General features: G+C 30.3%; 1 long non-coding RNA gene across 1 annotated transcript; it reads right to left on the bottom strand.

Annotated features, from left to right (window-relative positions):
- Window positions 1-1,446: 1,446 nt before the first annotated feature.
- Window positions 1,447-15,399, bottom strand: LOC143074270 (uncharacterized). The gene is made up of 8 exons (XR_012977767.1): window positions 15,275-15,399; window positions 13,343-13,476; window positions 12,398-12,509; window positions 10,549-10,887; window positions 6,330-6,397; window positions 5,276-5,448; window positions 3,327-3,415; window positions 1,447-1,808 (listed from the first exon to the last, which is right to left on the bottom strand). It is a non-coding gene; the product is annotated as an uncharacterized LOC143074270 (long non-coding RNA).
- Window positions 15,400-24,290: the final 8,891 nt, after the last annotated feature.

The raw sequence follows: 24,290 nt of genomic DNA, 5'->3' as shown, positions 1-24,290 counted from the left end.
TGTGTTATAATGTTTAAATACTTAAATTATAAATCAGGTGAATTCGTTCTGGTAGATTTTCATAGATAAAATTGAGAATAGATATGGGGTAGATGTGAAATTAACAACATCTCGACCAAAGGGCGGACAAAATCCCGCACCCGGAGATGGGCGTCAGCTGGCCTTAAATTATATTTGGCACTAGTTCAGTGAAAATGGACGTAACACTAAAATCGAAGGCAAGAGGCTCCTGACTTGGGACGGGCGCAAAAATGATGTAGGATAAATCATGTATTGTGAGATCTCAACATCTCCCTAGATCATGTAGAATTAAAACACATAGCAATTCGCACAGTAAAACTCAGTTTAAAGGAGTCGGAGTCCGATGTCAGAATAAGTAAAATAAGTAAAATAAGACAAAGCAAAGTAACAATGATAAATACATTAAGAAAGGAATACAATCAGTTACTGACATGCCAGCTCCAGACCGCAACTAAAGTACTTGAAAAATTATGTCTTTATCATATGTAAATCAGGTACAATCCCTCCTGTTGGTGGTTTCTCATCATACCATCATAAAAAAAAATGAGAAAAACATAACCTTTATCATGACAACATTTTATTTTTTTAGAATAAATGTAGTTATTTCCGATGCAAAGACCCCATGAGTGAATCAATATTAATACCAAAATATGCAATACTCAATGACCTGACAACATCCAAATATTTTGTTCTGTAAAAACCTTCAAAAGGAATGTTCAAAGAAAATAAGAGTTAAAAAAAAACTTGGAATAAGTAAAAAAGTGTCATAGATTGAGTAGTAAGATACAGTCTAGTTAATTACAGCCATATTATTCTATTTAAATTGTGGACTTTATAAGACATTATATTGTTTGATAATTGTTACAAAGAAAGATCAAGATAATAGATATATCAAATTTACTACTAAAAAATCGTCAATTGGAGCCATTATCAAACATACATATATACTTAACATTTCTAACAGTTTTACGATCATATTAATATTTTGTAACAAGTGTATACGCCTAAATTTTTTTTTTACAATCATGCATTCATGGGCAATTTTCCATTCTTAGGCATTAAATTATTAACCTGTAAAGGAATCTCCTTTGGTCTTATATTATTGTACATAGTTTCAAGTGTAGATTTCGATTTAGGAAAATCGACTTTTGACATATGCCTATTCTTTGCAGGCATTGCACTATTTGGTCTTTTTACATTATTATTTTCATAAGATTTTTCAGTTGTCTCTGGCGGTAACAAAGATCCTATTCTACCATAGCTTTTATTCGGTTCGTTAGTTTTAACTGTAGTTGATTTCGGTTCGATTACAAAATCGGTTCTACAATTTCTGTCCGTTTCACAGGTTGTAGATTCACTTGATGTTTTTGCTGGTTTATGTGATATATCCTTTACGCCAATAACACATGAATGGCCATCGTTCTTCGGTCTCGTCTTCGGGAAGAGTTTCCTGTGTCTCATTATTGCTACTTCTGGTATTTGCGATCGCGGATCTACCGTTAATATGTTGTGACTTTTGTTTATCATTCATGCCAATCTTACAAGAGCTGTTTTCTGACCTGTAGTTATTTTGTTTTTCAGATTTTATATCTCGTTCACTAAGCAGGTCATCTATATCCTGTGTAAGTTGTGTTTGTTGTTTTCTATTGTTAAACTCGTTACTTTTTTCACAGTTTTCTAAACATCCTTTGCCATAATTTTCCGGTTTATGAAGAACTATTGCTGGTGGCAGTTGTTTTGTCGCCTGTATTTCTGGTCGATTACGTAATTTTTTTTGGCTTTTATATCTACAGAAAACGCAAAAGAAATACAGTAATTTTATTCTCCTGCAAAATCCTTTTAAAAGAGGGTCCAAAGGGACAGTCAAACTCATAAATCGAACAAAAACTGACAACGCCATGGCTAGAAATGAAAAAGACAAACATTGAACTTTACTTATAATTAAACTAATAGTATAGTAAAATGTAGACCCTTTTGATGTAAACGTTTTTTTAGCAGATGCTTGTGTTTTAAAAATGATGCAATTTGTCATAGCTATCTTGTCTTTTTTTTTAGGATAACTGATTTTTTAAAACATATATTCTATCATTGGCAATCATACCACATTGTCTTTCTTTAAATCAACGTTCAAAATGAATCGAATTAAATCACCAAAGGAGTCAAGATGCACTGAGAAGGCAAGCTTTTCAGAAAAAAAACATAACTAATACATTATCATATGCAATCCATTTTTTCAATTGTAATTTTTAACAAAGCGAAATCAATTGGAGTGTTTACATATATAGGCTACGATAATGCGGATGTATGTGAGAGGTATATTTTATTAACCATAATTATGTTAATGTCGGAGTCTGCGCTTAGTATAGCTATACCGAGAAGTTGACCACGGTGTTGTTTCCCAATACGAAAGAAGTACGTCATATTAGAATACTTATTATAAAAGAGGGACGAAAGATACCAGAGGGACAGTCAAACTCGACAATAAACTGACAATGCCATGGCTAAAAATGAAAAGGTATAACTTCATATCTTCTGAATATACACGTTACGAATGAACTGTTTATATTCAAATTAAGGCATCATTTTTTATTATCAGACTATACACAAACCCATATAGTAAAATGCTTTCTCTAATTCTTTGAAAAGTTACCCCTTTTTGCACCCGTTGTATATAAAAATAATCAACGTCTGGTTGCTGTTGGTCTCAGCAGATGATTGGATGAATTAAAGGGTCATAATCTTTGTCAGCTCACTGGGTGAATCAAAATATACTAACAGCTGTTAATGAAATTGACAACTTTGTATGATGTTGAAGGCACTCGAACAAAAGGGATTTTCGTTTAACAAAAAAACGAAATTTTATTTTTTAATCATTACAGTAATAGATTCTTACATAGATAATCGCCAAAGGCTCGGACTTAAAAAAAGGTAAATTTAACTTTTTTGATTGGATAAATTCGATATTCCACTGGTTTCAATGTAAGAATGTATGTTCATATTTTGTAAATCGACTATTGGCCTGTAGACATTATCTGAACAGAGGCATTGTTTTAATAATTTTTTCATTTTTTTTTACTGAAACAGACGCGATTCTCAAATAATAAATATGAAATTAAAAAAATTTGGCTGCATACCCACTTTAAAAATCAACAAAACCACCAGCACAATTGTCAACAAGAGATGTATGTCCTAAATGATTGTTCAATAAAGATGGATGTTTTCCCGAGTCTGAACGATATCAGACTTAGCATGGGATTGAATTGTAATGATTCCTTTAAAATTGGAAAAAAGTGTTTTGTACTCACTTGTACGCAATACCAAGCAGTATACCTACGAGAAGAACAAAACCTACCACAGACGATGTAATTACTATAATTGCATCACTGCCAGCCGCCTGTAAAATAAGAGAGAATATGAAAAGAGTTATCAAAGATACCAGGATTATAATTTAGTACGCCAGACGCAAGTTTCGACTACATAAGACTCATCAGTGACGCTCATATCAAAATATTTATCAATCCAAACAAGTACAAAGTTAAAGAGCACGCAAAATAGCACAACAATCCTTAGCAGCGTTAACCGTACAAAATAGCATTGCATATAAAAAAGTATGTTTTTACACTTTTGAGGTACAACAGGGGTCGTCTAGACAAACATATCATTTAAGAATGTTTCTATTAACTAATTTTTAACTGAAATAGTCATGTTTATCTTTATAACACTTTCAAGACGGAAGAGTAACTTTAGATTATGTTCAGTCTTTCAGATAATTTAGAGAGTTATATACAGCGTTTAATTCAATATTGTTAAGACCATTTGCTTGTATTTAATTTAAAACAATTCGATTATAGCTATAAAGTCAGTAGTGATCTATTAAATCGTGATCTTAATGTTAAGGGCATACGATACAGTTTTGATCCCATATTTACATTTTGATAAACATTTCCATATTGTCTATTTTCTACCTGATTATATCATATATGTAATAAAAAATATACCTTCATGTGCAATTCTTTGAGTAAAATGAGATCGAAATTTTGTATATTTGCTCAAAATTAGGATTTGTGGTTGTATTTTTCTTTTGTCTCTTTTGAAAGAAAGACATAACTTTTTTGGTTTTAAAAGATAAACACAAATCGTTTTTTGTTAAATAATTTATAATTTCTGTATTTAATAAGTATCCTAAAAATTTATACATTTTATATTCAGAAATATCTCATATTCATCAAATAATCATGAATGTAGAAAAAAATTCATCATATTTTGCGGTAAATTAAAAAAAAATTGCACTATTTACGTTTTCATGAAAATTTGCACACATAATCATCACGCGTTATCAAACCAAATGGCATTTTACAAAAGAGGGGTCCATGAACTCGTTTTCAAGTTAAATAAGTTTGAATGAGAAATACTAGTCGAAAACTGAATCTTTTCCGATAAGTCTTATTGACGTCGCGAAAAAAAAAAAAACAATTATCGTTAGCAACGTCATTACCTTCCCTGTAACTGTATCGTATGCCCTTAAGTAGCAACAATATATCGAGTTGTCTTAACAGGTTCGTAACTACATTGAGTAAAGAAAATGCCTTAAACAATTATGAATTATAACAAGTAAATATAAGAAAGTTAATACAAATTCTCACAAGACTCACGATGGCTTTTAGTTAAAAAAAACCATATCAAACTAAACTCCTTTATAGTAAGTAAATTGATGTCGTTTTGTAATTTTAAGATGGTCATTGACTTGCACATCGTTGTCAGTATAATGGAATTTTATACGATTGTCATACAATTGAGAGGGTTAGCTAGCTATAAAACCAGGGTTAGTCCACTATTTTCTTCATAAGAATATGTCTGTACCAATTCAGGAATATGACAGTTCTTCTTCATTCTGTTGATGTGTTTGAACTTTTGATTTTGCCAGTTGAATATAGACTTCCTGTTATGAATTTTCATCGGAATTCAGAATTTTGGTGATTTGACTTTAAACACGACTTTTACTCTGACGAACAGAGGTATCTTGTAGATAGTTTGAACCTTGTAGATGATTTTATAGTTCTAAACAGGTTTTTATATTCTCCCTATAAAGCTGAAAATACTTTTAAATTATATCATGGAAAAAGTTTGAATCATATTTATTATGTTCTGGGCCCGTCCTATATCGCATTATAAATGCATACTGTGTTGGCAGGAAAGCTGTGTTCTTCAATACACATATTACAGGATCTTAACATTTGTGTTAAAGTAAACATACCAAAGATGACTGGTTTACTGTTGTGCTTATTGGTGGTGTCGGTGTTATGTGACCACTTGTTATATTTATTGACGATGGAGCTGTGGTTTTATCAGGTTCGATGTATACAGTACTATCGGAAGAGAGTATTGATGTATCTGTGTTGGAGTACAGTGTTGTCGTGTGGTCGGTCACTAAAAATACAATATATCTGTTATTCTGTTATAAGATATCAGGTTTAAAAATATACACATTTTTCATTTGAGTATAGAAACACAAGAAACGTACTGCAATTTTATTTTACTGAATTAGAAGAAATGTTTTAAATTTTGATTTTTTTCCTTCAAGGTAAAAGTAAAATAACAAAAACATCAAATCCCAGGGTGCGTGATGCTTATTCTTCATTTTTCTATTTGGCAGTTGTTATATAATTGTCGTTTCTTTAAGTTGCACTTAAGTGTTTCTGTTGTTACGTTGTTTTGCTCTTACACATGTTATAATTGATGGGTTTCCCCCAGTTTTTAGTTTGTAATCCGGATTTTTTTACTCTCAATTGATTTATGACTATTCAACATCGGTAAACTAATGCTGCCTTTATTGTGTACTATTGTTTGTCTGTTTGTCTGTTACTGTTTAGACAAAGCGTTGCCAGTTTATTTTCGAGTTTGAATGTGCCTTTAGTATCTTTCGCCGCTCTTTTCTATATAAGATGAATATATGTATGTGACTATACCGTTAATATCAACAATGAATTCATCAGAACATTAAATCAAGACAAAATATAAAACCCTATTTTGCCTGCAGAGTAAGGTTAATTGCATCGCTGTAAAATTAAGATAATCTATATATTGTGTATGTAAAAAAATCTAATTGTCTTTATGTCGTTATCAAATGGATACACTTGTGATTTATGCTAATGCAGCGTAAAAAAACCAATCAATCAGTCAACTGTGATTTGTCTGTTTCATCCGACGTTTATTATCAAGACTAGTTTACGAAAAGATTTTTTAACAGAAGTCTCTCTCTCATCAGAACTTTTTGTACCGATATATTCTCCCGGTTAACTATAACTTACCACATTTATCACATCTTAAACCAAAACAAAAAGGCGGATCACAGACTGTTTCAATTTCTATATCGAAACTGAAATGTAAAGAATAAACCAATACGAGAATGATGTATTAAAACTTATTACTAATAATGTAAGGAACTTCATTTTGAGTATTTGATTGTCTTCTCTTATATTCTGAAATATTTGATAGTTAATTTATCTGTGCTAACGATATTATAAGTTATCTACGACCATACCAGCAGAAATGAATATTTTAACAACCTTGAGTATCCAAGTACATGTACAGGGTACCAAAAAGTGTTTTATCTTCGGGTTTTAACGTAGATAACAAATGTATCGCCGGTCTAAGTCCTATTCCGACGACTTTTTAGAAATTCGATCGACAACAAAGTGTAAAGTGAAAGCAACGTTTTTTTTTCAGTATTTAAAAATATTTAATTGAAATTTGATAATTTTACATATTTTTAACAGGATGTAGGGTACTACCATTGGCAGAACTCAACAGGTAGTCATATATAAAACTTTTTAAATCCAGAGACAGAGACTCAAATAGTTCGCGTTTGACTCTCAATGTTGTGAAAGTAACGATGTGACGTCAACGTTGGTCTTTTCAAAAGCTTGCAGCTCCTACTCAGACTTTGTAAAACGTCATCAGCGTCTGAGTAGAAAGTTGATGAACCAGGGGTATGTCAAAGAACGTCTCGTCCTTTTTCTAAATAAGTTCATCGGAAGTACCAAGACCTTGTTGATAAATATTCCGTATCAACTTCACAAATAATACATGATGGTCTTGATGTATAGATTATGCGTACTGATGTTGTTTATCATCTTAACAACGTGTTTTATTGTTCTTTCATTTGTCTTTGTTCTATTATTAATATTACTTTTACTGTTGGATTGTTTTATTTGATATCCATGTAACGTGCATCGGTACTTATATATCCCGTCAATGTGTTTGTATTATCTTTCATGTTTTGCTGGTGTTTTGTATATGCGACTTTTTGTATTTCTTTGGTTCTTATAACGTGACTTTGTACTTTAAAAAATCCCGTCAGTATGATATTGTTCTATTTTATGTCATTATGATATATTTCTATTATGAATTACATAATACGTTGAACCACAAACGTCAAAATCATTCAATCGCGTAGTGGAATTACCTATTTGTGGATTCTTATAAATTCTATTCAATTTTTGGACTATTTTAAATCTCGGTCTATTTCTGAAATTTATTTCACATACATTTTATTTTTTAACCCTGTATACTAACATTGCCTATGTGAAATTTTAAAATTGCCTGTATGTACATTGAACGACAAATATATTTGACGTATACAATTTTGGGACCTCAGACACGCAAATCAATGAACGTGTTTGTAGATAGATGTTTTTGTGTTCTGGTAAATTGTCCCTTTTAAAATTGTTACACGATGATGAATGCTGTACCCATATTTTGACGATTTTTATTTATTGTGTCGGTTTAGTTCACGCATCATTGTAAATATAACGGAATTTGATGAGACTGTCATCAAAGTGAGAGGGTTAGCGCTATATAAAACCAGGTTTAATCCACCATTTTCTACATTTGCAAATGCCTGTACCAAGTCAGGAATATGACAGTTCTTGTCCATTTGTTTTTGATGTGTTTTGTTATTTGATTTTGCCATGTGAGTATGGACTTTCCGAGTTGATTTTCCTCTATCTTTAGTATTTTTGTGATTTTATTATTTTTGCATAGGTCAGTAGTCCCGGATAATCATTAAAAATGTGGTAGCCAAGTGGTGCATTTACTATAATAAGTGCAAATGAGCTATTTGATAACAACCGCATATTTTCCTTTCTTTATACAGGACGATTTAGAAGAACAAAATTGTGGGTAAAACCCGGTTAACTGGTTAACTAAGACGTCATGTTTGTATTGCAATATTAAAAAAAAAATACCGGATTTATGACAATTCGACGTGACACGAATACAATAAAAACAAACGCAAACTCAGCATAAAGAAAAATAAATGGTATACATCAATAAATAAAAAATAGTTCATTACAGTGCAAACTGCAGAATAACAATGGACATCTCCCATTGATTTACGAAAGGACAAAAAACTGTGCGTTTCATGAATTGATCATCTCAACAAAAGTGACCTTTACATACATAGGTAATCTTATATTTTATCAAATTATATCATGGTTATTGAACGAAATCGAAAGATCCACAACTGTTTTCAAAATGATAGTCCAATAAATAATAAGGGTCATCACGGTCTTGAAAGGTTTTTTAATTAATGCTTTGACGCCGTCATAGTTATTCAGATTAACATAATACTTAACCGTGTAATATAAAAATTAACTCGACTGACTATGTTCTAGACGAATATGAGTATTTGGACCATAGGCGCACGGTCTGGACCGTATGCGTACTTTTTTTTAAAATACGCATACGGTTGAACAGTACGCGAACGGTGTGCCTAATATTTAGAAGTTGATCAAGATATTAGATACAAATGTATATTATAGATCAAAATAACTTAAATTTCTAATTAATATAAAAAATGCAATTGTAATTGCAACTTAATATTTTAACTACTTAAACAAATCTCGCCAATTTGATCTGTTTATCTCCTATATTGAGCATTTCAGTAATACATTAATTGAATTATGCTCACTGAAATTGAAGTATCGGAAGTAAACATAATGCGGAAAGACAATGTTGTTTTTAAGAATATTAAGGAATTTACAAAAAATGCAAATGCAAAGGAACATGCATAAACAAAACATGTAAAATCCAATACAGTAATATTTAGGAAAAGGTTATGTTCGGTATTCGGCAGAAGGACGATTTTAGATATGGAAAAAATGTCACTAATTAGTTTTGACAAAGACACACCGTATAGATCAACCAATGTGTGATGGTGTGAATGAAATTATCGGTGTGTTATGTTTAATCTTTCCTCCTCATACAATGCCATACCTCTATTGGATCAGTTTCTGTTGAAGGAGCACATTTCTGTTTATGCGGGCCATATAGTGTGAGCATGCACAAGTATTACGCATCAATTAATTTAGATATATAAACACATTACGAAGGCGACGAGGATATGTTACTGCTAAGAAATTGAAAATCCATAGTTAGGAAATTAAAACCATTCCATTTATCATAGATTTTAGTTTATAGTCGTCCATATGTGTTAATATTGAGGAAATGATCAAGGTATGATGCATTACTTCTTGTACTAATAGTATTCCTAATTTTATAATTCCAAATTCACTGAGATAAATGAGATGCAAGTATTATCTGAAATAAGGGTTATTCCTTAAATGGACATCATCAATGTATCTGAAAGTGAAATAACAGAATTTCTCAAAGTTCTTTTTCTTTTAGAAGGTTCTGCTTCATACGAGTACAAAATAAAAATACGGACAGAAGGGGTGCAAAATTAGTATCCATTAGAATACCGACTGTCTGTTGAAAAATCGATCCTACAAATTATACACATACATCGTCAATTAAAAAATTCAGAAAGTATAGAAGTACATAAACAGACTGTAATTATAGAAGGGAGGTATTTTCAAATAAACTGATTTATTTATTTCCTTTTGACACATCAACATTTTCGTTTTTAAAGGATAATCAACTCCGTATTTGATTTTTACTTTTCGACTATTTAATTGGAGCACTACTGATGAATCTTCTAAAGACAAAAACCGCGTCTCAAGTAAAAATCATAAACCTGGTGTCTTTGAATATTGTTTTTTTATAATGACAGTTGTCACCTAAATTAATTTCTTAGAAATTTTAACATATTTGAGATGAATGCTGTTTATTTGTACGTGTTTTTACTAAAGTTTTTGAAATTTTGTTTTCAAGTTTAAGCTTTGTAACAGTTAAATTTCAAACGGGGTTCTCATTATAGATTTGATCGGAATAAAAAAATACCCAACGGTTTCTGTATGAAAGACAGCAGATAATCAATAGAAACATAATAAAGAGTAGTTGTTGAATAATAGCGTTCATATAAAGGATACGTAAATCCTGAATGGCGGTTATAGTATATGTGATAATTAATACAACTATATGTAACTTCCAAAATGAGATCAATATCATGGGTATAGATGATTGTGTATTAAAAGACAAAAACTGAAATGCCCATCTTTTATACATTATCTGTACAAATGCATTTAACAGTAGGTAAATTTTAGAATATCATTTTTTTTTATATACCTGTAATGATGTCCGGTAAAATAGGATTCGGTATGAACGATTGTTGAGTTTCCATTTTCAATTTGTGAGTTATCAGGTGGTTGTCCGCATGAAGTGAACTTTTTTGTCTTCAAAGTTTCGTCCATCACAACCACAAGCACTATGTATTTATCAGTCTAAAATGATGATAATTTTTTTTATATACCTGTAATGATGTCCGGTAAAATAGGATTCGGTATGAACGATTGTTGAGTTTCCATTTTCAATTTGTGAGTTATCAGGTGGTTGTCCGCATGAAGTGAACTTTTTTGTCTTCAAAGTTTCGTCCATCACAACCACAAGCACTATGTATTTATCAGTCTAAAATGATGATAACTAATACTATTATAATTTTATCATTACGATGTGTAATTTATGATAGCCTTACATTACAAATATATCTGTCAGATAATGTAAGTTACATGCATGCAGAATTTGGATTTCGACACTTCAAAAAACATCCCATTTTATGTATATATATTTTCCAATTTTTGAGAATACCGACGCAGTTCATATGACTGGTAATGTCGTAATTAAATGGCGTCATTAAATGATTAAGCAAGATGTCACTGGACATGTCATATTCATACACAGGAAAATTTGCAACATATGTTGACATATGAAAAATATATGTTTGATCATATGAACATCATTATATGAAAATTAAAAAAAAATCATGTGAATAAAGCGTGATTGTAAACAAACGAAAACATAACGAAATCCATGAAATACATAAGAATATGAACTTTTCAAACACAACCTTGCCATACTTCTGCATCAAAGATTTTCAAAAACGTAGTAAATATTCCTGCCTTAACTTCATTTGATAAAAACCCACTGACCTTAACTATTTGACAAGACTTTTTCAATGTTGTCCATTTGTATGCAAATATACAACAATAAGCCACTTCTCTAAAAACCATAATAAATCAGTTTCGATTAAAAACTCAGCAGTAAGGACTCTTTAAAACTTTTCAAAATTTATATATTTATATATTTAGTGGTAGAGTTGAGAAAATCATGAGGTCATCTGTTAATTAAAGTTCCAATCGAAGATATTTGTACAACTCAATTAATCAGTAAACACAGATTATCTAATGAGTTTCAATCACGAGTAAATATTTTCTATATATGTATCGAATTTGTGCTCTGATCTATTGCAATTCTCATGCTTATAATTGATACAGTTAGATCATTTACATAAGTCTTGTGTTAGATTTATTTTTCTTATTTTGCGTCTTTTGATCCTTCCTAACATGTATCTTTCAAAACTCGTTCACTAAGCACGTGCCTTTTATGACGTGTCTGTGCAAAAAACGTAATATATGGAGAAAGTGTACATTACTTAATAAGTATTTCTTTATAACCAATTACACAATGTACACACATTTGTTGAAACAGGTGCTTGATTGACACGTCACAGTATAAGTTAATGTTGTTATTACAATCCGATAGTGTCAGAAACGAGTCAACTAACTGATCCTTTGAAGAAACTTGTAATTAAAGCTTTCAAACTGTAAACTGCATTAAGTTTTTATATGTATTTATTTCGTTGCTTTCGACATAAATGTTATTTTAAAAATAAAGAAGGTATTGTTATACATTTCTAGACAATTATAGTATGATCTGATGTTGACTGCTTAAAAATGTAATTAGTATTTAGTAAAGCGCGTACAAACATGATGAAGTGGTGCTAATTCCTAATTATAAAAAATAAATTGATCATATGGGATAAAAGAAAATGATACAGATGTGCTATTGAAAAAGCCATATTATATTTTCCATAATTTGATCGATAATTATATATATGAAATAGTATATAATAGGGTACCTTTTCGAATCCTCGAGTAAATATAATGGGTGTACTTGTATTAAATTCACATTTACTTCCGTAGTCATATTCGAAACGATTGCCAGGTGATAAAATGTCATTTGCAGGACAACTAAATAAAAGAGGGATAAAAATAAATAAACTACACAAAAGGTTTATATTTCATTAAAAAATATACAAAAAAAGTATATAAGCTTTCTGTGCATGTTTGTTTTCTTGCTTCGATGTCGTTTATTTATGTTGTAAAATTACTTATAATTTTTGTAGCTTTATAAGCGTATTGTAAGTAAAATACTTTTACGAGGTCTTCTGTATAACGTGTACAAGAAAATGCCTGTAACAAGTCAGGAATATGACAGTTGTTATCCATTCGTTTGATGTGTGTGAGCTTTTGCCATTTGATAACAGACTTACCGTTTTGAGTATTCTTCGGGGTTGGGTATTTTGTCATTTTACTTTTTATCTGTGAGGTTTTTCCCTAGCTATCAAATAGTTAGGTTTATTTAAATGACAAAAAACAATATATGTATTACTGTAATGATTTAAGTAAGTTTGTTCTTCTGAGAAGCTAGTGCCATATTTTTAGTGATATCTTTTTTTATTTAATCGAAAGATTCTTGTATGGTCGCTTTTTTGTGTCATTGCCATATTTTCTATTGTCTCGGTAAAAAAAATTATGTTGAATTTAAGATATCGTTTAGTATTGTCGTCCCGATTGGCTTCTGTATAGATGACCCTTCGCAACTATTAATGACCCTTCGCAGATAATTGTAGCCGTACCAATTTACAAACCAGTTTCTATATCTACCGCTAGTTTCTTAATGTATAACTCAGAAAACTTGACTTAGTTTTTGCGCATATGTTTAACACTTTTTTCTTTCCATAATTTTGACCTCTTCTCGTGACTGTTACATTACAAAACATGTTTTACTTCAAGTAACTTACAAATGGTAGTATCCTAGTTTAAGTGTAAAAGGCGAGCAATCAGTTGTTTGATTTGTTATATCATTATAGAATTTGGCATTGATGACTTTTACATGAGCCTCGATAACCTTCGAAATCGAAACGGGGAAGGACACCTGGAAGAAGAAAAAATTGATATAATGCGATCATTATAGAAAACCCAAATCAGTAAGTCTTTTCATATAAAACATTGTTTGAGGTATAGAACAACTAATCCAGGCCTGGTTGGAAAGAACATACAAGAAAGATGTACATATAAGAACTATAATAGTTCCTACGCATAGCAGTATCTTAGTCAACAGGTGAAATCTTTGGATAGGTTTGGTATCAAATGAAGGCTTGGGGACTTTGGACCACTGTATAATACTTATTTGAAGTTTCTTCAGAATTATAAAGACGTATATAAAATAATAGATCGAACGTACCGGGTTTTGTACTATCAAACTTCCGGATCAAATTCGCTCTTATATGCAATTACAGTATGTTAAATTTTTCAGCCAAAGTTAGGATAAGGTATAGTTTTGACATAAAATGACTGCCAATTTATTTGAACCTAAAACTTTACTTAAGACAAAGTCGCCATTTATGCTTAACATAGAAAGCAATGGGGTAATGATTTAGAGGTTTTATACCTTAAATATCTGAGGACGATTGATAAATTTGAAGCAGAAGACAAAATATCTGTTGTTTATTATATACTTAGCAGTAAATACAGATAAATTGTATGTGTAATACAATCAATGGCAAGCGTGCTGTATCAGCCACCCGTGCTGATATCGATATCAGCACGGTTATCTATATCAGCACGGTTGCAAAAGCTTTATCACACCTTTAATCTGTATGACGTCACGTCATCGATTGCAGTCACTGTTGCAAAGGCTTTATCAAATCCCTGATCTGTATGACGTCATGTCCAACCTATAATCTGTATGACGTCATTTCAAACCTCCTTATCTGCATGACGTCATGTCACATAAAATACATCTACTTGTCAGAGGTATTATGTATATAATAAAGTGTATATGATATGGCTTTTTCAATAGCACACACCGTATCAATCCTCAACCAATATTATCCCTCGAGCAGAGCTCTTGGGATTATATTGGTGTCTCGGGTTGATACGGTGTGTGCTATTGAAAAAGCCATATGATATTCTCTATTTAATCCTATGAAGAGTTTCAATTTGGTTTTATTTTGTCTGTTAACGCAATTGATATCTGAACATACTTAGGAATTACTATCATGTTACTTTAATGTTTTGAATGATACATACAGTCGATGTTATTTCTTTTGGTCGCCATGTCATATTTTTGGGTGGAAAATCATGTATACTATTCAATAAATATAAACATGTGTTCCCTCAAACGTACATTATTTTACAATGATTTTGTATCAATGGTTCTAAAAGGATGATGACCAGAGAAAAATTATAAATGGACTTGTCTGTTACTAAGTAAAGCGGATATTCTGAACTCCAAAGAGTATCAAGTAAATCTTCATTCTATTACACAATTTGTAAAGTATATACGAAAACAAAAGAAGTCGACAATCGCATTGGAATAATGTTTGACGCTAGAAGAGTAGTAGGACGGCAGTTTGGTGTTAAATTACCTTTGTATTTTTGTAATACTTTTATTGTTTGAGTACATAGCACCGTATTGCTGATTCTGGTCTCAGTGCATATTAAACTCTGATATGCATCAGAAAATCAGTTTGCAACAGTAAAATCAGCACTTTACGTTGACGAAGTTTTAAATACAATACAAATAACTGAATCTCCTAATTCATGTAATTACTAGACAATGACATGGATAAAGTCGTATCTTTTAAGTTACTCTTGATTAAAAGATAACTGTAAGTTACAATATTAATAAAGGGACTTTGATTTTATAACGACTACATTTTATAACTTACGAATAGTATAAACAGAAGTAGTCCTGTGAAACGTGATAACATGCTTTGTCGAAGTCAATATTTATTCCTTTCAGTATTAAATCAATCTTTTCATTTACTCCGCCTATAATAGGATATCATGGAACTGCAAAAGAGATTTTTTTCTCATTTCATCAATTAATTGAAGAGTCACCTAGTTGAGAATAAAACATAATAGGAAAACATGAAGCTAATCTGTTTTCGGATAACTACTTTCTTCAAATGTAGACACGGTTTTTATGGTAATCATACTGATACTTTTTAAAAAGGAACCTAAAACACATAACTGTAAATCAAAATATGCTGCACGTTTTTTAATGTAAGAAAATAGGGAAAGGGTTTAGAACTTGCATCAGTGTTAACACAGCCACATTCTGTACGTTTCTATTCATGAAAATGTAAAGGAATGTTTGTCGTTTCTTGTTGAATGTAATATTTGTTTTAATTGATGGTGTCATCAAGGATGAGGCCATGATTTTTTTTATTATCGTTTGATTTGTTCAACATTTTGTCATGGCCGTGTTTTTTTTTAAAGTTTACTGTATACTGAATTGGCTTTGCTTACTGTTTGGCCGTACTAATAAGTTGTCTTAAATTTGTATATCTCCACGCACGTTATATTTTAGTGGGTTAACAGAAAAGTGAATATATACAAAAATATAGAAAAGGGCCAAAAAGGAGAGTAAAAATGTGAACAAATATCCAGAACTCCTTAATTCAAGAAGGGACAGTCCATCAACACTGACAAAATCAAATGGTGTTAAAAATAATTGAAGAGATAAGAAGTGTTCATATATATATAATTTAATTTAGAATGTAACGCGTCTTCTGATTGGCTGACGTTATTTTGTTATCCTCCCATAGACATAATTTAGTCATGTGACCGTGACGTCAACAAATTTTTTTTCATGCTTTTCTACGGTTTGAAATAGAATTTAGAATTAAATTATAAGAAATGACAGTAATATTTTTTCAGTCTATTCGAAATAACAGTCTTGCAACTAAGCCCGAGAAATCACATCAAAATGATGTTGGGCTTATCATCTGCACCACTTAAAAAACACCATAATTTCAAATTAAACTGTCACTCCAATTAAAATTTGTTAGATGACAGGAAGCACATGTTATTTTATCCTGATCCACAAGTGGTAATTGTTGCATAAATGGATTAGTAGTAAATACACAGCACTGCCTCCCCCTTTTTTGAGAGGTTTTATATAGAATGACCCTCCTTTTTATAACATACTATATAATAATTCATTTACGTTTGAGAACTATATATTGATTTGGGGTATGTATGATCTTCATTTCATATATGAATATGCTATTCAGAATCTTAAATTATAAATAGTCAATGGTATTATACTAAATTAAACTATTATATGAATAAATATGAAAGTTCACCTTCAAAATAAGTTCCAAATGCCTCCCCCTTTTTTTCATGGTTGATTATTTAGGGAATCACTGATGACTAGAGCGGCCCCCTATTAGGTCAGTCAGCCCCCCCTCTTTACAAAAAGTTCTGGATCTGTTCTAGACTATAGGTGCTGAACGTTATGTTACATGTATATTAAAATTGGTACATTTTTTAGGCCAGAATCGCACACCCCTACCATAAAAATATTGAGGTATCATTTAGTATCAACGGGATCTATCCCCTAGATGAGAAAAGACCTTATTGTTCTTCTTATATTCTTTTCTTTATTTTTTTTCTTAAAACATCTTTTGCCAATCTATCAATACATGCAATAAGAGGATGTGGTTGAGCTGTCGTAGTATTTTAGTAACAACAAATTAATGTATAAGTAATGAACTTAATTAAGCTGTTGAAATTTACCGAAATGTACCATATTAAAGATTCAAAGCTTAAATATAACATATAAAACTATGAAAAATAATACATTATTCAAAACTCATGCTTCTTTTTTTTAATATCTGAAGAGGTAATGTGTAGATGTAAAACTAAATCAGAATATTTACTTTTTACTTTTGTAACTTCTTAACTTGAGGGTTTATCAAAAATTTACACACTCAGTTTTTGTTTTAAACATCTGTTTTATATAATATCATCTGTCCCCTAATCAGTAGTGGATGACATATTTATATCTCTACTTAACCATTTTATAATTGAGAGAAGATATGAAATTTTCACTCTGAAGGGCTTAGTTGGAAGACTGATAACATAAAACATGTGGTGCACGCGCGTTATTCAGTGTGCACCAATTTTTTTATGTTATTACTTCATAGACAGAAAAAATATTACAGTCATTCCTTATGATTTAATTAATCTTAAATATATATATTTATATAAAGAGACTAAATCATAGTAGAATAACAAAAAATAAACTTCAAGGAAAATTGAAAAAAGAAAAAAGAAAATTGGAAAATAAAAAAAATCACACATATCTAACAGATGGGAAAGGACTATCATATTTCTGAAACTAATTATATTATGATAATGGGAAAATAGATAAAAAATAAAAAAACTTATTTGAAAATTAAAGAATAATCAAAGAAGAACTATTATCCATCCCTTATATTTATAACTTGATAACAATAAAAACTTTAAAAAAAAAAAGACCATGAAGATTGTAGACAATAAAACAAGATTTATACTACGGAATACGTTACACCTACATTCTCATACATGACATCAATACCTTTAGCTACTTTGTTTTTTAAATCAAAGAAACTAAAATATATCTGGTATGCTGTTGGACATATTAATAGAAATTTTTCTGTTTTTCAGAAGAAATTACGATTTTGATAAAAAACATCAACTGATTAATGTATATTTTATTTTATTGATAGATCAACATGATTTATCTACAATGTGAACTATACAATAAGGAATGACACACTAGAACAGTTAAGATTTATCTACATTGTGAACTATACAATAAGGAAAGATACACTAGAACAGTTATGAATTATGAACTATACAATAAGGAAAGATACACTAGAACAGTTATGAATTATGAACTATACAATAAGGAAAGATACACTAGAACAGTTATGAATTATGAACTATACAATAAGGAAAGATACACTAGAACAGTTATGAATTATGAACTATACAATAAGGAAAGATACGCTAGAACAGTTATGCATTATCTACGTTTTGAACTATATAATAAGGAAAGATACACTAGAACAGTTATGAATTATGAACTATACAATAAGGAAAGATACACTAGAACAGTTATGAATTATGAACTATACAATAAGGAAAGATACACTAGAACAGTTATGAATTATGAACTATACAATAAGGAAAGATACACTAGAACAGTTATGAATTAAGAACTATACAATAAGGAAAGATACACTAGAACAGTTATGAATTATCTACAATGTGAACTATACAATAAGGAAAGATACACTAGAACAGTTATGAATTATGAACTATACAATAAGGAAAGATACACTAGAACAGTTATGATTTATCTACAATGTGAACTATACAATAAGGAAAGATACACTAGAACAGTTATGAATTATGAACTATACAATAAGGAAAGATACACTAGAACAGTTATAAATTATCTACAATGTGAACTATACAATAAGGAAAGATACACTAGAACAGTTATGAATTATCTACATTGTGAACTATACAATAAGGAAAGATACGCTAGAACAGTTATGAATTATCTACAATGTGAACTATACAATAAGGAAAGATACACTAGAACAGTTATGATTTATCTACAATGTGAACTATACAATAAGGAAAGATACGCTAGAACAGTTATGAATTATGAACTATACCATAAGAGAAGATACACAAATACAGTTATGAATTATGAACTATACAATAAGGAAAGATACACTAGAACAGTTATGAATTATCTACAATGTGAACTATACAATAAGGAAAGATACACTAGAACAGTTATGATTTATCTACAATGTGAACTATGCAATAAGGAAAGATACGCTAGAACAGTTGTGATTTATCTACAATGTGAACTATACAATAAGGAAAGATACACCAGAACAGTTATGATTTATCTACAATGTGAACTATACAATAAGGAAAGATACACTAGAACAGTTGTGATTTATCTACAATGTGAACTATACAATAAGAAAAGATACACTAGAACAGTTATGATTTATCTACAGTGTGAACTATACAATAAGGAAAGATACACTAGAACAGTTATGACACTACAATGTGAATTATACAATAAGGAAAGATACACTAAAACAGTTATGAATTATCTACAATGTGAACTATACAATAAGGAAAGATACACTTTAACAGTTATGAATTATCTACAGTGTGAACTATACAATAAGGAAAGATACACTAGAACAGTTATGACACTACAATGTGAATTATACAATAAGGAAAGATACACTAAAACAGTTATGAATTATCTACAATGTGAACTATACAATAAGGACAGATACATTAGAACAGTTATGAATTATGAACTATACCATAAGAGAAGATACACTAGAACAGTTATGAATTATGAACTATACAATAAGGAAAGATACACTACATCAGAACAGTTATGATTTATCTACAATGTGAACTATACAATAAGGAAAGATACACTAGAACAGTTATGATTTATCTACAATGTGAACTATACAATAAGGAAAGATACACTAGAACAGTTATGATTTATCTACAATGTGCACTATACAATAAGGAAAGATACACTAGAACAGTTGTGATTTATCTACAATGTGAACTATACAATAAGAAAAGATACACTAGAACAGTTATGATTTATCTACAGTGTGAACTATACAATAAGGAAAGATACACTAGAACAGTAATGAATTATGAACTATACAATAAGGAAAGATACACTAGAACAGTTATGAATTATGAACTATACAATAAGGAAAGATACACTAGAACAGTTATGAATTATGAACTATACAATAAGGAAAGATACGCTAGAACAGTTATGCATTATCTACGTTTTGAACTATATAATAAGGAAAGATACACTAGAACAGTTATGAATTATGAACTATACAATAAGGAAAGATACACTAGAACAGTTATGAATTATGAACTATACAATAAGGAAAGATACACTAGAACAGTTATGAATTATGAACTATACAATAAGGAAAGATACACTAGAACAGTTATGAATTATGAACTATACAATAAGGAAAGATACACTAGAACAGTTATGAATTAAGAACTATACAATAAGGAAAGATACACTAGAACAGTTATGAATTATCTACAATGTGAACTATACAATAAGGAAAGATACACTAGAACAGTTATGAATTATGAACTATACAATAAGGAAAGATACACTAAAACAGTTATGATTTATCTACAATGTGAACTATACAATAAGGAAAGATACACTAGAACAGTTATGAATTATGAACTATACAATAAGGAAAGATACACTAGAACAGTTATAAATTATCTACAATGTGAACTATACAATAAGGAAAGATACACTAGAACAGTTATGAATTATCTACATTGTGAACTATACAATAAGGAAAGATACGCTAGAACAGTTATGAATTATCTACAATGTGAACTATACAATAAGGAAAGATACACTAGAACAGTTATGATTTATCTACAATGTGAACTATACAATAAGGAAAGATACGCTAGAACAGTTATGAATTATGAACTATACCATAAGAGAAGATACACAAATACAGTTATGAATTATGAACTATACAATAAGGAAAGATACACTAGAACAGTTATGAATTATCTACAATGTGAACTATACAATAAGGAAAGATACACTAGAACAGTTATGATTTATCTACAATGTGAACTATACAATAAGGAAAGATACGCTAGAACAGTTGTGATTTATCTACAATGTGAACTATACAATAAGGAAAGATACACCAGAACAGTTATGATTTATCTACAATGTGAACTATACAATAAGGAAAGATACACTAGAACAGTTGTGATTTATCTACAATGTGAACTATACAATAAGAAAAGATACACTAGAACAGTTATGATTTATCTACAGTGTGAACTATACAATAAGGAAAGATACACTAGAACAGTTATGACACTACAATGTGAATTATACAATAAGGAAAGATACACTAAAACAGTTATGAATTATCTACAATGTGAACTATACAATAAGGAAAGATACACTATAACAGTTATGAATTATCTACAGTGTGAACTATACAATAAGGAAAGATACACTAGAACAGTTATGACACTACAATGTGAATTATACAATAAGGAAAGATACACTAAAACAGTTATGAATTATCTACAATGTGAACTATACAATAAGGACAGATACATTAGAACAGTTATGAATTATGAACTATACCATAAGAGAAGATACACTAGAACAGTTATGAATTATGAACTATACAATAAGGAAAGATACACTACATCAGAACAGTTATGATTTATCTACAATGTGAACTATACAATAAGGAAAGATACACTAGAACAGTTATGATTTATCTACAATGTGAACTATACAATAAGGAAAGATACACTAGAACAGTTATGATTTATCTACAATGTGCACTATACAATAAGGAAAGATACACTAGAACAGTTGTGATTTATCTACAATGTGAACTATACAATAAGAAAAGATACACTAGAACAGTTATGATTTATCTACAGTGTGAACTATACAATAAGGAAAGATACACTAGAACAGTTATGACACTACAATGTGAATTATACAATAAGGAAAGATACACTAAAACAGTTATGAATTATCTACAATGTGAACTATACAATAAGGAAAGATACACTATAACAGTTATGATTTATCTACAATGTGAACTATACAATAAGGAAAGATACACTAGAACAGTTATGATTTATCTACAATGTGAATTATACAATAAGGAAAGATACACTAGAACAGTTATGATTTATCTACAATGTGAACTATACAATAAAGAAAGATACACTAGAACAGTTATGATGTATCTACAATGTGAACTATACAATAAGGAAAGATACACTAGAAAAGTTATGATTTATTTACAATGTGAATTAACTTACCCCTATATTTGAAAATGTTAAAACAATAACTTTAGATTGTATTTTCAAATTAAAATCAATAAATTTAAATGATCTAATACATCAATAGGACATTTAAATGAAATATTTTGGTTGTTAATGTGAAACAAAAAATGTCATGAATTGTTACAGTATTAGAATATCAATCGATAAAGGTTTGTTTATTTTGTCGTCATTTGTCCAGGTACATAGACAATGCATATTCCGTCAATTGTCGGAAAGCAAACACGAAATTGTGCAGTTAAAAATCAGGAAATGTATGGATTTGCTAAGATATCGAAATCTCAGGGATTTCTGACGTTGCAGACATTGATTTAATATTGTTCATAAAAGTTATCATCAAGTATTTTGAACATGCTTTGATGGATACATTCTAATTTAAGAGTACGTTTTGATACAAAAAAAAAATCAAACCGTTTCACTAAAGAAAAACTAAAAAAAAATACATGTACCAGAATAGCAAATGATGGCTTTGATAGAAAATCTCATATCATTATATTACAAATTACTACATACAATTTAATTATATAAATAACACATAGCTGAGAGGGTGATAGAGCAGATTGTTACTCTGAGGAGAAAACATTGTCAACTGAGGCGAAGCCAGGGTTGACAATGTCTTTTCGAGGGTTAACAATCAGCTCTATCACCCTCTCAGATATGTGTTATTTAATTCATTATACTGGATGTTCTGTTATTATTGTCGATCAAATTTCAAATTCAAAGTCATAATCTATGACATCTTGTACATAACAACCATCCGTATTTAAAAAAGCGCATACTTGATCAAGCGTCTCCGTGAAGGGTAATAGAGTATTTGCCATAGGATAGAGTCGTATTTAATAAACCGCACACATGATCAAGCGTATCCATGAAGGGTAATAGAGTAAATTAACACCCTCGTATTAGCCAATCAAAATCTGGCATTTTGACATGAAGTATAATAAAATTTAATACTACATTCTGAAGATAAACATATCATATACGGATCTAATTCTTTGTAGCATTATATTGCACATTTCGATAATTTATGTCTCTTCGGTGATGCTCGAGGCAAATATATTTACAAACCAGAACACTAATCCAATCTTTAAAGAGCAGATCAAATTCAAATAGACCTCGGGTATAGAAAAATGAGATAATAGAGTTTGGCACAAGGAAGATATCTTCCTCAATTTTAAAAGATTTCCGAGATTGTGCAAATAAACCCATCATAGATAAAAGGACTAAATTTAGTATAAACGCCAGACGCGCGTTTCGTCTACAAAAGACTCATCAGTGACACTCGAATCCCAAAAAGTTAAAAAGGCCAAATAAAGTACGAAGTTCAAGAGCATCAGCGAATATAAGAAGATAGCAATATTGTAATTCATATGCATAAAATATATCAATATGGAAATGGGGAATGTGTCAAAGAGAAAACAACCGACCATAAAACAGACAACAACAGAAGGTCATCAATAGGTCTTTAATTCTGTGAAAAACTCCCGCTTCCGGAGGCGTCCTTTAGCTGGCCCCTAAACACATATCTGTACTAGTTCAGTGATAATGGACGTCATTCTTATCTCCAAATTTTACACAAGAAACTAAAATTAAACAGTATACAAGACTAACAAAGACCAGAGGCTCCTGACTGGGGACAGGCGCAGAAATGCGGTAGGGTAAAACATGTTTTCTTGATATCTCAACCCTCCCCTATACCTCTAGCCAATGTGGAAAAGTAAACGCAAAACAATACGCACAGTAAAATTCAGTTCAAGAGAAGTCCGAGTCCTATGTCAGAAGAGGAAACAAAAGAAAATAAACAAAATAACAATAATACATAAATAACTGTTTATGACAGATTTTTAATTACACACCGGCATTACAAAGTTTGTGATCTGTCCATGTGAATAGTCAAGTTGTATACAGCATTCATTACAATTGTTTATACTAAATTGAATTTCAATTATGTATAAAAAA

The sequence above is a fragment of the Mytilus galloprovincialis genome, chromosome 5, assembly GCF_965363235.1.
Source record: "Mytilus galloprovincialis chromosome 5, xbMytGall1.hap1.1, whole genome shotgun sequence".
Lineage (NCBI taxonomy): Eukaryota > Metazoa > Mollusca > Bivalvia > Mytilida > Mytilidae > Mytilus > Mytilus galloprovincialis.
The sequence above is the reverse complement of the archived record's forward strand: the minus strand, read 5'-3'. Positions and strand labels throughout refer to the sequence as shown.